The sequence below is a fragment of the Dipodomys spectabilis genome, unplaced genomic scaffold (genome assembly GCF_019054845.1).
Source record: "Dipodomys spectabilis isolate Male_0828 unplaced genomic scaffold, ASM1905484v1 ptg000655l, whole genome shotgun sequence".
Classification (NCBI taxonomy): domain Eukaryota; kingdom Metazoa; phylum Chordata; class Mammalia; order Rodentia; family Heteromyidae; genus Dipodomys; species Dipodomys spectabilis.
Window position 1 is genome coordinate 375,091 of NW_024871332.1, and position 8,771 is coordinate 383,861.

Here is an 8,771-nt window from a genome sequence, read left to right on the forward strand (position 1 = left end):
GAGGAGTACTTAACAGGTGTAATTTCTTATAAAATTGAACTTTTAATCCAACAAAATGAATACCAGGAGACTACCACTTGGAAAATGTGCGGGGAAGTCAAAGGGAAGAAATAAAGAGACTTATGGAAGTAGAGAGTGAAGCCATAATATTCAATGCAGATAGTATGAAACTAGAAAAAACAAAAGTGGGTTGAGGTTTGGAAGGATGTGAGAAAGTTGTGTAAAGATCCATTGTACTTATAAACTGATTCGTTGAATGGAAAACCCTTTGTACAACTATTTAATAAAAATATAATTAAAAACAATGGAGACATCTGATCATAAACCATGAGTCAATATGATAATTTTCTTCTCAGAAATTTTCTTTGCAGGTATTTTCCTCATAATGACAGAAAATTGAACAATGCAATGTATATCAATACATCACTTTGCATATCCTAAATAGACAATATAAAAATCACAGTAAAAATATTAGAATATATCACATGATAAAATAACAGGTAGAAATTATCAAACTCTGATTATTTTTCCAAGTACTTTACCTTTGGTACCTAATTTAATCCTCACAATAATCCCATAAAGTGGAACTACTTCTATTTTTAATTCTAAGATGATGATATTTAAGTCTTCAGAGTTGGAATTACTAGTACAACATTGTACACATGGTAAGTGTTAGCCTGCGTTCCATTCCCACTATATGAACTAACCTCATTCTATTTTATAACTAAATACCAGCACTCAGTCTATTAATTCTAGGAAAATTCCCAAAATTATTGTGCACACTGTAATAATATTTCACTTTATCTTTGTTAGAAAATAGGTAACTAAGTTGTACACCGGTGTCTCACACCTATAATGCTAGCTACTCAGGAGGCTGAGATCTGAGGATTGTGGTTCAAAGCCAGCTCGGGCAGGACAGACTGTGAGACTCTTATCTCTAATAAACCACTAATAAACTGGAAGTGGCACTGTGGTCCAAGTGGTAGGGCGCTTGCCTTGAGCAGAAGAGCACAGGGACAGCACCCAAGCCCACAGTTCAAGCCCCATGACCAACAACAACAAAAAAGAAAATAAGAAGTAACTGTAATATGAAAACTCCAAATTCATAATCAATTTATACCTCCCTGGTGAAAGGAACTGCTAAACTATAACATTCTTGATTTCTAGCTCAAAATAGTAGAAATCATATTTTATCCCTTCACTCAACACTGCACTGCCTGGGGACCCCATCTCTGGTTAACACAGTCTTACTGAAAGAATGACCTGCCCAATTCCTGATGGAAATAGATTGCAGGTCTTTTGGAGCAATTGTTTCCACATTGTAGCTCACCTAAATTGTTTACCATTAGAAGTATTTTGATTGCTTTTTATACCCAACATTTTGAGAGAAATGTACTACTTTAAAATGTTATTAAAGAAAGACTGATATAAAAATCACATTTGACCCCAGATACATGTTTTACCTTTCATATTCCCAAAAATGCAGTCTTACCTATCATTAATGTTAGGAACGAGAGGTTAAAAATCATAGACACCAAGACCTAATTTTGAATCAAAGACTCTCCAACTTGTGAATATACAATTTGTTTAAAAAGAAATCAATACTACTGCATTTTAAGTCACTATGATAATGATAATGATTCCCTATGATAATGATAATGATAATGATAAACTATTAACATTAAAAATAACTCATTTTCTTGGAAGTAGGACAAAAAACACAAGGTTAATACTAATCATTTTAAAAGACCTTTATTTATACTAAAAGTTCTCTCGTAACTATAAAGATTCTAAAACTAACTGAAGTAGAGAAGAAATAATTTTAACTGCATCATCTACATTCAATGGACTATTAATTCAAAACAAAATTATACTAATAATTAGCTTACCCAATTCACTTACATTCTTTTATTCTATTCCATTTACTTTCATAAAAACTGGGTTTCCATAAAATGAAGCATAAAAATGCATATAAACCCACTTACATTTTCAGATCTTAACAATATTTATTTCAGAAATTTTAGCTCTACAGTCAATGACATAAAAAATACTAAAATATTCAAAGGATTTTCAGAAATTGCAAGACTTGCTCTGGGATGTTATGTATATTGGAACAGATATTCAAAAAGCCTTATTTGTTAAAGTTGCCATAGTTACTCCCACAAAAGAGCCATTAGTAAAGATACCTGTGCATGTACAAAACACCTTCAAATGCATCCACAATCTGGACATGACACTTGCTTTTTGTTTGTTCGTTTTTGAAAGGAATATCTAACAAACATATCCACAATACTTATTTTCAATGAATAAGATGGGATAGTCAAACATAATATGGGTTGGATTATCTTTTAGTGAGAATAAATATAATCTTGCAATGAAAGTGATTTTCAACAGAAATCCGGAAAGAGTTTATCCAACTTGTGTTTCACAGGAATCACCAGAGAATAATACCTGTTTGGTCAAGTCGGTCCAAATCACTCCATGAGTGTATCTTAAAAGTATAACCAATTTAAGAGGTCAAATACGTATTTTGTACTGACAATCATCTTATAGCAATAACTTATTAACTAATTATGTCTGTATCTTCTTATCTAACATACAATAAAAGCTGAAAGCAGTCTCTTTTTCTAGCTTAATATTGTAAATGCTTTGATTATGATGTTATTATTAGACAAATAATATGTACAAAGGGTGGATCCACTGAAATGACATGACAGAACACTGATAAATAAAAACTTTGCAGCACACTTAGCTTTTTTCAGCCTCACCCTGTCCACATTGGCAAGCAACATTGCAACAGCACACGCACACATATACACATACAAACATGTTTGCACATGTACACACACATATACATGCATGCTAAATTCAGGGTTTTTTGTACAAAAAAGTCCAAGTAAAATATTAGTGATTAGCACAAATGATAATATGCCTTATTACAAAATAATACATAAACCATTACCACGCATGTTACATTTTACCTGCCTCTCCACATGTGATCACTTAATTTATTTTTAATTAATTAATTACCTTATTAATTAATTTATTTGTTTGGTGCTAATACTAGGGCTTGAACTCAGGGCCTGGCTTTGTCCCAGAATTTATTTTTTTGTTTCAGTTTTCTCAAGGCTAGCATTTTACTGCTTGTACAACATCTCCATTTCTAGCTTTTGCTGGTTACTTTCAAATCAGAATCTAATGGACTTTTCTTTCTTGGTCTGCTTTCAAACCACAATGCTCAGATTTCATCTTTCTGATTAACTACTACTAAAGACCTAAGCCATCAGTGTGGCTTCTACTTTTTCCTCTATAGTTATCTAATGTACATACTTAGATGGTAATTTTAAAATGAGAGTATAGAAGCAAGATGTACAGTGATGATACTGTCCTGTCAGAAATTCAAGTTAGTAATGTAAATTTATTCTTAAAACCATACACAGAAAATACCATGATATAGTGTAAGAGAACTCACTATTGAACATATGAGTCTTAAGAGCTTTCTAATAGATCCATTATTTATTGGTACCCAACATTAGAAAAATGTATGAGGCATTGGTAAAATAGAAGTCTTTTGCATGACTACATACATTCCTTGTTTTTATAAGACACTTGCTTTCATCTAAAAAGTAGGCCTGTCTATTGTCTTCATGTGATTTTGATGATTGAAATGCTTAGTGAGAAGGTCAAAATGTATTAGTAGTCCTTCCCTATCAATTCTCATTTTCTTCTTGGAGAATATAATGATCAAATCAATAGTTCAGAATCAGCAAGCAATACTTCAGAATCATGCTTCCAGTGCAAGTGGATCACCAGTAAGAAATCCTCAATACCAATTTCCACAAAGTTTTGTCACAGATACAATCTCCCTGCTTTCTCTAGCTGCTTTACCTTCTTATTCCTTCATTGTACAAGAAAAGTATGATTCAACTGATTTCAGTCAGATCTGTTACTAGAATTATCAAGGATTTATTTTATTGTCTGTAATTTGGTAAAGTTATGTCTCTTTACGTAGGCTACTAAAAATGTATTTACTAATTTCAAGTAAATACATAAATTCTATTTCCATCTCTTTTAAAAATAAAATTTTGTCGGCTCTACAAATTGATCAGAGGCATGGATTTTGTGGGTAGCTAGGTCATTACACATCTGTCTCTTTCTTTCTCTCTACCTTTCATGGTTCTCATAATATGACTGCTCCATAATTATCCTCATTTATTTTGCTTTTATATTTTTGGTTGCATCATTTCACTTTTTGCTCTGCCATTTCCCAAATCATTTATATAGAAGGCATTATTTCCTATTTTCTCATGCCTAGAATAAGCTGCACATGAAGACATCACTGGTCCTCATTTTCAGTGTGTATGTTTGAATACGGAGGAACATCTTTCCTCTGCTCTCCATCAATTCCCTACTCTCCAGTTAGAATAATTTCGAATAGTAAAATTGGAAAAAGAGAAAATAAATCATGTGAATAAACAGTTGCAGAAAATTCACCAGATATTTCTGTCCAGTTCAACCAATGTGAACTATTAGGGAAATACATGGACACCTCATTCCCACTGGCACTCAAAGTCTTTGGTTAGGCAATTCTTAGGAATATGGGGAACAAGATGAAAAAGTAAGGAATGGTATCAATTGCAGGAAAAAAAATTGGAGAAGGATCCAAGCAATTTTCTTCATTGGGCTGCCGAAAATATTCAGCTTATTACAGTGCAGAGACTTCTTTCCCAAAAGGCCACTCATGTGAATAGTAGGGATGATGATGAGTATAACCCTCTTCGAGAAGCCTACAGTGGACACTTAGACATTGTCAGTGAGTTGGTGTCTCAAGTGGCACATGCAATAACTGTAGATGACTGCACACCCCTGCACAGTGCATATACGTGGAATAATACCAGAGTGGCTTCTTTCTTACTTCATCATGATACAGATACCAATGCCCAAACTAAAGGACTCTTTTTTTAAAATTTTTTTTGGGTCTGGTCGTGGGGCCTGAACCCTGGGCCTGGACGCTGTCCCTCAGCATTTCAGCTCAAGGCTAGCGCTCTACCACTTGAGCCACAGCATCACTTCTGGCTTTTTTTCTGCTTATCTGGTGCTGAGGAATCGAACCTAGGTCCTCATGCATGCAAGGCAAGCGCTCTACCACTGAGACACCTTCCCAACCCAAATATTTTTGTTTGTTTGATTTTGTTGTGGTGGTGTTTTTTTTTGGTCGTTCATGGGGCTTGAGCTTTGGGCTTGGGTGCTGTTTCTGTTCTTCAGCTCAAGGGGAGCACTCTACCACTTGAGCCACAGTTCCACTTCCCCAAACTAAAGGACTTTTGACACCCTTACATCTTTCTTTCGAGAATTGAGATAGTAAAGATATGCTGGATAGCCTTCTGTTGAACCTTTATATAAAACCAGGCCTGAAGAACAATATAGAAGAAACTGTATTTGATATTGCAAAAAGGATAATTATGTATCACTACCTCTATGAAGTTGTGAAAGGCTGTACAAATTGTTCACCAAAGTCCTAATGGTCGGGTTAAATTTCTTAAATTTCAAAAATGCAAGTCCATCTTTTGTGTCCCTACAAAACATTTTCACAATCCAAATAAGAGCAATATCTTTTTTTTTTGGTCGGTCATGGGGCTTGAGCTCTGGGACTGGGAGCTATCCCTGTGCTCTTCAGCTCAAGGTAAGCGCTGTACTACTTAAGACACAGCTCCACTTCCAGTTTTCTAGAGGTTTATTTGAGATAAGAGTACCACAGACTTTCCTTCCCAGGCTGGCTTTGAACCATGATCCTCAGATCTCAGCCACCTGTGTAGCTAGGATTATAGGCATGAGCCACCAGTGCCCGGCAGCACCAATATTTTACTGTAAAAATTCATGGATTCTGTGGAATTCTTCCAAGTGAATTTCCTGCCTTGTATGTAAAAATGTATTCAATAGTTTTTGTATACATGTATACTAATTTCTTCAGAGTTTGTGATTTTTTAATCAGAAATAATTTTAATTTACCTGTTGAAATGAGTAGTACAGAAACTAAAATATTTCTGATGCTTGTCTGAAAAAGTATATTTTAAAATATTCTATATTCTATGTTTGCATAATGTTCACAATTTATTTTCTCCTAGATATACTTTGAATTCTACATTTTTTAATAATATATAGGTCCATTAATGTGTCCTTTCCGATTGTATTCCATATAGAACATTTTGATTCCTTTTTTTCTAGGTCTTAATATTATTTTTCTTTGGGATAAAATGACAGTGTTGTCTAATTTGAAAAGTTTTGTAAAGTTTATCCTATGTAAACGCCTTTCTGAGGTGAAGATTTAATACACTGATGTCAAACTAAATTTAATAATATGAATTACGTGTATTGTTACACTTGTAATTTTGTAATCAACTTTTTAATAACTGTTTTTCATTTCTTGCATCTGAAGAATGAAAAATATGGAATACTTCTCAAATTTACATATTATCCTTGTGCAAGTGCCATGTTAATCTCTGTATTGTAATTTGAGTATACGTGCTGCTGAAGCATGTAATATCCTCTAAATTTAAGTAGTTAATGATGCAATCTTTATATAGGCTTATATCTATGGGTGCCTACTTGTAAGAAGGAAACCTTATTGTTCCTAACAATGCTATCGATCTTATTTCCCTAAAATTCTGTGAATAGTGGAAAAAAGTTATATTGATCGATTGCTCACATTTGCAAATTTTTTTTGTCAATGACTATATTAAGTGTTTTTATTTGGAATTTGATCGTACTCTCAATTATTTATATATAGGTCCAAAGGTGATGGCTTTTTCAAGTACTTATTTATCCGACTGAATTAGCTTTGTGGACCTAATGGATTCAAAGTAAGCATTGCTTAAGAGCTACTTCTAAACTTCTTCAGCTGACAATTTCCCAAATGAGGTGTTACTGGAACAAATGTCTACCTGAGCCTTTACCCGTCTTCCATGTGCGAACAGACCAACTAGAATATCTTACCCTGACAGCAAAGATTTTCTTACTAGAACAAAGCTAATCTTGGTTACAAGGGATCATAGAGAGATGAACAGTACAAATAGAACTGTTCAGACTAGAAGGTATTTTATCAAAATATAATTGTTTATTATACCTTCCATTTCAAAAGTAGCTAAAGCCAAGAAGGTGGAAAAATTGTTCGTATGCATGATTACTTTTTGTTCTGGCCTGTCTACGATCCAACCAGGCAGGAACTTACACTACTGCCTTTTTATCACCAAATATTTTCAGAGTTGCAGGAGAAGTGCATATGTTTCTCCTCGTTATTAGGCATTAAATTGATCATGTTTTAATCACAGAGTTTCCTCTTGCCTCCATGCTGTAAATCTACAAATGGTAAAACTTTAGGTCTAACTCTATCAAACACTGAGTTAGAGATAATGGAATAATACTTTAAAACAGAGTTGCCTTTGATACAGTAAGTACAACAGAAAAATACAAAATGTGTGCCTTTTAATTATATATAGTCATACATTTTATATTTATATGTGCTGATTTTATATTTCACACAATGAAACTTACTAGAATTAGTTGATAATTTGACAAATAAATTGATATTTATTTTTTTCCAATAAATAGAATTGGAAAATAAATATTTAGGTTTAAAATATATATTAGACTATAAAAAGTATCAATACAATGTTTTTAGTATAAACTTGTGATACATTATATATGTTCTTTGCCTTCTGAATCCACATGGTAAAAAAACAATGTTTTCCTCTAATCTGTAATGGATTTTACTCTGCTGCTCTGTTTATTGTTTTAACTCGCCTGTCCCAAACTGTTTTTCTCCATATTTCTGAAGCATTCCTACTGATTATTCCCAAATTTTGCTAAGATGTCTAAAAAATATTATTTTTCTGCAGTACCCATGGGTCCTTGGATCCCAGGACCCAGTTACCTACATCATCAGATAACAGGGGCAAGACTTTTCACCAAGGCCCATGCAACAAAGAAATTGAAGACCCATCTCAATTTCGCATTTCCTATATTTCAGGGCCCCAATTCCTTGAGATGCAGGAATTAGCAGTAAACAATTGTGAAATGCAAGGCAACTTAAAATGAAGGATGAGATCACAAAATTTGAGAGAAAGTACTGTAATTCAAACATTCAACTTACAGATGACCAGCCCATATGAGTGAACAAGTTCACAAAGTGTCATAAGTTTATTTTTAATTCCCCTCACCTATGATTAACGAAAGATTTTATTCCAACATAAATGGGCCAAAAATAGTCCCTGGAAGGACAGATCCATAATTGGTCTACCAAAGCCCGAAAACTTGACTTAGCGGTCAAATGTAATTCAGAAAAACATTTGAAGCACTAAGGAGTGCTTCAAAACACTGGGACTTCAGTACAACATGGTTCTGTGGTATAAAAATGTCACTCTCAAACCAATGATAATCTACATTTAATCTCCTGAAAGTATATTCATTTTCAAATAAACTTTTTAAAATCAATTTCGCCAAAATAACATTTGACAAGTTGATGATACTTAGTGACATTACTAGTTTTTCAAGTGTAGGGAGCAAGTTAAATAGAGTTGAATTATTTACACAGCACTAATGCCAAACATGTTCAACCATTCATTAAAGTGTAGAAATAATACCACCCACAATTTGTGTTTTTCAGTAAGAGACTTTCAGAAATGTGTTAAATAGATCAACCTCCTAAATTTCAAACCCAAACGTTAGCTAATAAATTTCATCATTTAATAAGGTACATTTTAAAAAATCACAAA

The 8,771-nt window shown here is 33.5% G+C and overlaps 1 pseudogene; it reads right to left on the reverse strand.

The window, feature by feature from the left end:
• Positions 1 to 6,440: 6,440 nt before the first annotated feature.
• On the reverse strand, positions 6,441 to 6,537 carry LOC122101342 (annotated as a pseudogene).
• Between the last annotated feature and the right edge of the window lie 2,234 nt (positions 6,538 to 8,771).